Source organism: Lolium rigidum, unplaced genomic scaffold (assembly GCF_022539505.1).
Source record: "Lolium rigidum isolate FL_2022 unplaced genomic scaffold, APGP_CSIRO_Lrig_0.1 contig_49117_1, whole genome shotgun sequence".
In the NCBI taxonomy this organism is placed as follows: Eukaryota; Viridiplantae; Streptophyta; class Magnoliopsida; order Poales; family Poaceae; genus Lolium; species Lolium rigidum.
In genome coordinates, this window is record NW_025900747.1 from 1836 (window position 1) to 8645 (window position 6810).

Genomic DNA, 6810 nt, shown 5'->3' on the forward strand with positions numbered 1-6810 from the left:
ATGAAACATAAGTTTCATGAAAATATTATTCCCAATTATTTTCAAACTGCAAGAAGTGAAAAAGCAACTTCCACCCGGAACTCACGTACATGATCCCAAGCGTAGGGAGAATATATGCCATATGATTGAGCGAGATGCATAAAAGTAAAATAAAGATCACTACGAACATTGCCACACTTACTTTTAACTCGATGTATGTTCATGACTACGGTTGTGGTCGCAAAAAAAATGGTTCAAAAGAAAATACGTTGGACATAGAAACTCCGGGAAGCAATACAATTGCAGAACTATAGTACATGGGTGTGAAAATTATAATATTATACTTATTGTATACTTTGAATTTTTATTTATTCTGAAATATTTTATGAGTAATTTGTTTTGTAATATTACATGAGAAAATTTCTCTAGATTTATGTAAGTCAGGCATACGTGCCAACTATGCCACCACAAAGCGAAACTAACACATAACTACTATATTAAAGAGCAACAAACATCTTTTTTTACAGAATTTTGAAGGCATTTTGAAATTACCATGGTGGTGACACGTATACTGTTTGTAAAGTTTGTTTTTCACTGGATTTTTCTGTGTACAGTTCCGGTGCTTAGTAGAAATTTTAGGAGAGGTTGGAACCTCATCTACTGCCAACACGTGTGCATATTTCTATTTTTTTTCCTTCATATTGCTTCGTTTGTAGGGGCTTTGGTACATTCGGTGCGTGTCTGTACCATTGGTTCAGACTGAACCGTTCAGTGGTCAAAGCGGTGGCCTGCTGCATTGGGCGTCGGGTTCGAGACCGAGGCTTTTTCTTTCATCGCCGCCTCCCTTCCCAGTACGGCGCTCTCCACTCCCTCTCTAGCCACCGTGTACCGACGAAACCATCGGCGCGACAAGAACTCCTCTTCCTCTCGAGGTCGCTGGCGGCGCGGAGAAGGAGGCCGGCGCCATCTTCTTCACGAGGAGCATGGCAGCGGAGAGCAGACCTCGGCGCGTCCTCCTCTCCCTACCGAAGCGGACTTCAGCGTCACCCGACTCCCACAGGAGGGATGCCGGCTACAGTCGTCGCCACCGCCGATAGCAGTCGTCGCGCCGGCGCCGTCATGGTGTTCCTCTCCGTCGGAGCGTCCTTGCGTCAGGTGGCCGCCGCCGCTACCTCCGGATACCGTGTCTAGCCAGTCGGCCGCGTCGGTGGCCGCCGCCGCTACCACCGGAAATCGCGGCAACTGCATCTAGCCAGTCGTTCGCCGTTCATCCGCCCTTTGCCCGCGCCTCAACCGCAAATTCGCCAAGCATCCGCCGCCGTCCAGGACGAAACAGAGAGGATAGGCGGCAGCACTGCTGGTGCTGGCGACACAGGCGACACCAACACGGCAATCAGATTTTGGCTCCCAGCCTCCCAGAGGCTTTGCCTTTGCCTTCTGTCGGTTTGTCTTCTGCTGATCTTGGGTTTCCCTGTGTTGTTCTAGGTGGATGTGAAGGGAGGAGGAACCTGCCGTTTAAGATGGCCACGGGCGCAGTGCTTGGCGCTAGCAAGGATCTCGAGTTCTCGACCTTTGCTGCCGTGTCCTTGCATCCACTGCAAAACCAGCAACGGCGTTATCCGCCAGCCTCTGCCTCTGCTGCCAAATTTGGGGGGCGCAAGGAGCAGGGAAGATCCGGGGCGACCACCACGGTGGGGCGCTACGTCCGTGAAGGCAGGACGAGCAGCATCAGCAGACCTTGGAGACGACAAAGGGAAGGTCTCTCCCATCTCATATGGGCCGCCAACCAATGTCATCTCTCTGTGCCATCCCCAAATTTTTGGAAAGGTAAGAGATTCAATCTAATCCAGCCAGCCTACCACGATCCCCTTTCTCTGCTTCCTCCAAATCCCCACAGCTTCACAGATTTTTGAACAATCGGTGTATCAATTGCAGTCTGATGATGTTTGATGCACCAGAGGAAGATTAGGAGAGATATTTTATAATTTGCCACAATTACTTAGTAAAAGCCCAAGTATAGGGCCGTTAATTTGAAGCAGAGTCAGCAGACGTAACCGTCAGCTAGGCGGCGGAGTGGACCAACTATATTGCTGCCACTACACAGGCAGGTAACATTCACTAATAAATTCCCAGCCCATTTAATTTATAAAAAAATCTGACAAATCGTCTTATGTCTGACTGGATAGAAAGGTAAGTTTTTAGCCCTATCGGTTCGAGCTGAATGAAGGGATGGAGGTCTGGTCTGCAACGCCACAAACGGCACCACAAAAGGTCCGCTTTGATATTTACACGAAGCATTGTAGATGTTTTACATATTACCTTTGCTCAGTCTACATCTACTAACTGGAGTGTTAGCCGATGAAGTTGGACGATGTTCCTCATGGAGAGGATTTGCATTTTGCCTGTTCTTCATACAGGATAAATCTTAGTTATCATCACCATTAACTAATCGTATTGATGCCTAGGTCTGAACAATTTATACATTTGTCATTTTGGCATATACCAGCTTGCTAGATTTCCTGAGCCAATGGTCTGAACAATTTATACATTTGTCGTTTCTTTGTAAATCTGGTGTCTGAATTTAAAACTTATCTAGATGAATAATTAAGCTAGCTGTATATTTAGATGTAAAGAAAAATTCATGATTTTTTCTTCCAAGCCACATGATTCTCAACACCGGTGCATTGTTGGCTCCCAACTTGTGTCCCATCTCGATGAGCCTCACCCAGTCTCCAATTAGTACACGTACCATCATATATAAACTAAGTGGTAAGACGCTTGCCCTTTGGTTCATTTGGCTTTTATTGTATATTGTTGGATATTCATTCTTTCTCCCTAGCATCGATACTACATAAGCATACAGCGACGAGCAATGAGTGTCTATTCTACATTGATGATACATAAGCATACCGATGACCAATACATGTCTGCGAAAAAAACTCATTACGACATATTTGTATATTTTAGTTAGTATTACTTTGGTCTGTCTGAATCACAAGGTCTGCTCACAAATTACCTGATTTTCACAATCACGGATAGTAATATTTACATTTGAATGCAGAGAATAACTATCATTTGGCATCAGTTAATGGTATATTTTTTCTTGGATTGGCTTAGATTGTCCCGTTTGCTAGCATCCATTTAATTGGCCAATTTACATTTAGTTTTTGCATCATTACAGCTGTGATTTGTACCACTGTTCATGTCCACCATTACTGAATGTATCTTCTTATAGGGACACCAGAAGAGCAGTCATGGATACAACCTTGGTGAAGGATCTGTCACCTCGAGGGTTTCAATGGAAGACCATTGTGTGTGTCGCTCGAATCTGGGAACATAGGGATCAAGCAACCTGGCAAAATTTGTTTGAGGTGGACTTCATTGTCATTGACCAAGAGGTACCTTCTAAATATTCAGAAACTTCAATCAGTCATTATCGCTCATGACCTCAATGCATTTAATTAACTCGAGTTATTTACCCCCTTATCTGTCAATACCCACTATATTGTATGAAAAACAGTCAATGGACAATTTCTTTTCCCTATCAGGCATGGTGCACCTGCTGTCCTTATATTTCGAGTGAATGGCTTTGTGCAGTATAGTAAAGGGATGTTAAACTTTTTTCTGTTGTACGATCATTTAGTATCGAAATTAAATTTCCCTAGACAATTATACATTCAAAAATTGAATGATGTTTCAGGGCAACAAAATGGAAGGCTGCATCCCAGCCAATCGAATTGACCAGTTCAGAGATAAAATAAAGTAAGGTTCGATACTATTTTTCCCTTGGATTCATTCCATGTTTGCTATCCCACAGTACTGCCAAACACACAAGAAAGTTTGTCGCGTCTGTCCTGGTGGTGTTGATCTCTTTCAGTTCTTCATTGTTGTGCGCCGTGTCAAATTGGAAAACCTGGTTAGTTTGTTTCTTGTGCATCAGTGAACTAACTTGTCTTTTACTTCTTGACTCTTGAGGCTGCAGTTAATATGAATTGATTTATTTTCGTCTCAAACCATGCATAGATATTTTTATTGAGGGTCCTTAATTCATCAATAATCACTTGTAGTACGTGTCATGGAGAGATCTTCAAACAACCACAATTTTGTGTCATAATCCATTCTACTTTATTAATACAAGAAAGAATTTTCTTTTCTGCTTCTGAATATTTTGTGTCTGAATTGATTCAGAGAAGGAATCCATATGTTTGGTGATTTCCCTACAATTTTTATTTCCGTCTTTAATTTGCCAATACTGTTGTACTATTCAGCAAGAAATTTAACACTGTATTCGAATCCAAGATTAAAGTCTACAACAAAATATATCGCTGGTGTGTTACTTTAGGAAAAATCAACGCACCAGCTATATATTTTGTTGTAGATTTAAATTTCCTTCTGGATCCAAATGTTCTATACGTTTTAGTATTGTTAGATAAAATATGTCAGTTTTGTTGGAATCTTCAACGATTTTTAGCCATGGCCGGTTGTTGAGCTTCAGTGGTTGACAGATGCATATGTTAGTTGCTTGATTCACCCATTTAGTGATTAGTTCTCTGCTATCACAGAAAAGCACAAATGCATGGCAAGCTCCCAATCATGTATATATCTGAAATGGTCTATTAGGGTCAAGATTTAGATGTAGCAGTACCTTGGTAGGTACATTGTATTCCTCCTTTATTTTTGGTGATTCTGCATTTGAGAATATGTTCACGCTTTCTGAATCGAATTAGATCTGGATTATTTACTTGGTCTTATTTGATATCGAAGTGAAGAGAGCTGCTACCAGCTTATGAATCTTTAATATTATGTCGGGTCATACATCTTAGGCCTGCCATAGTTTGAAGTTCTTTCATTTCCTGTTTCAGTGAGATAGCATCTAATTCATGTTGTAACAACTACGTACAGACATCAAACATTAGTTGTTATCAGAGGAAGTTTTTTTTAATGCTTTATCTTGAAAGGGTAACCATATACATTCAACTGCATATGTGTTGTTCTTTCCAACTAAGATACACTTTACAGTTCCCCCGAGTAGTAGGATGCCTGAGTAGTTTGTCAATTGATCTTTTCATGTCAAGACATGTGTTATTCTAGAGATAATGCATATATATGCTCAAGATAGGCCTTTTCATAGTTAAGGATGCACGGGATTGTATCTTGCACTTAAATTCAGTCTAGACAATTGATGAAGCATGTTTAATTTGCATGTGGTGTCGGAAACTAATGCGTGTTGAATTTTTTTTATTCTAAACATTAACATGAGATGGGAATGTATCTTCAATAGTTTTTCCTGTTAAGATCTAGGTGACAGATCATCTGTAGGAGACACGACATCTCTTTATATCATTCATTTCAGCTCTACATGCAATAGGATATTGCTGTGGGTAATGAAGTTTTTCCCTCCTTAGGACATATGGTTTTTAAAATAGTGTAGTTTGAAAGTATGTATTATTGTTTCTAAATTTAACATGTATAAATTAACTTTGATTTGCTAAATGTCTTCATAAATAATCATTGAGAGCAATCTCAGTGTTAGACCTATATTTATTTTCCGGTTACAAAGGATTTAGTCGGATCAGCTCTAGCTTTGCCACGATCAGTTCGAATAAATCATGAAAGATCCTTGCTTTTACCTTTTCCATATATTTTGATTACGGATTATATAACTACTATACTAAATATTAGGTTAGCTGTACACATGTTAGGTTCTTGGTTTTAGTTGCCCCCTGCTGCACTGGCATGTTTTGGCTTCATATTTTTGTAGCTTTCTACAGATCGTTGATACATGCTGTCAAAACATTGCTTTGCTCTATCCAGTCTCTTATGTTTTTTTTTTTTTGCTTTGAGAGTAGATTTAGGTGTCACATGCTATATTCATGTACTGCAGTATTCTTACCAAAAAACTTATTTGGCTTTTTTGGCTAAATTGAAATTGATCTAGGGTGAAAAGAGAAAGTTCAAATAAGGATTATGCACCTCCTGTTGACCTGTGATGCCCATTATGTACATGCAAGAGCAGAACTAGAGATACAATCATGTTACATTTATATTTCTGCATGGCACCGGACACTGAGCTGAAGAACTCTACACGCTCGATGAGGTGCTCTTAGCAATAAATTTGTTGGATCAGCTATATGCTATGCTTCCATTGGATTCTGATTTGATGCACACATCAAAATCATGTGGGTGAGTTGGTAGAAAATGCATAGGCTCTCCAAAAGTACTTCTATGTCTAGATGGTGCTGATAATTAAGAAGTCATTTGAATAAAGATATGTACCTCTAACATATTGCCCTGTTGGTCGGCTTAAAAGTAATATATGGGGTACACTAGATGTTCTTTCATTCAAATTCTTAGTCTATAGGCTGTACACACTTCGTCACTACATAATCATCTTATATTTTTCTATTGTGATTCCCTATTTCTTTATAAACAAAAATTTAGGTTGAATCTGTATGCAGAGGAAGTGTTTTTTGTTGATACATCGAAACTAGGACATGTGTCTTACCACGACAAGTGTGATAATTTTTTCTCACCTCCTTTTATATCGTCAAATGTTTTCATCTCTACATGGTAGTTTTTTTTCATAGAATGTCTCCTAAACTAGCAGAGTATCCTTATGAGTTCATTGGTATACCATATGAACAACAAGTAGAAGCATGTTTCTGTGAAGCACATTTAGTTGTGTGAGTTTCTTTCCTTTTCCTACTCACAGTGTTATGCAAAAGTTTTGGCCAAGATATTGCTAAGACCTTAGTTATATAGGACATGTGATTCTAAGTTTCCTTGACCTGAGTTAGCTTTGTACTCAGATAGTCAGATGTCGATGTCATT

At 40.0% G+C, this 6810-nt stretch overlaps 1 long non-coding RNA gene across 2 annotated transcripts; it reads left to right on the forward strand.

Moving 5' to 3' along the window:
* The first annotated feature begins 1619 nt into the window (after window positions 1–1619).
* Window positions 1620–3996, forward strand: LOC124681616. Of its 2 annotated transcripts, none has more exons than XR_006995958.1 (5): window positions 1620–1806; window positions 1915–2087; window positions 2166–2250; window positions 3215–3377; window positions 3528–3996. It is a non-coding gene; the product is annotated as an uncharacterized LOC124681616 (long non-coding RNA). The 2 variants fall into 2 exon arrangements; XR_006995959.1 differs by having other exon boundaries at window positions 2170–2250.
* The last annotated feature ends 2814 nt before the right edge of the window (window positions 3997–6810 follow it).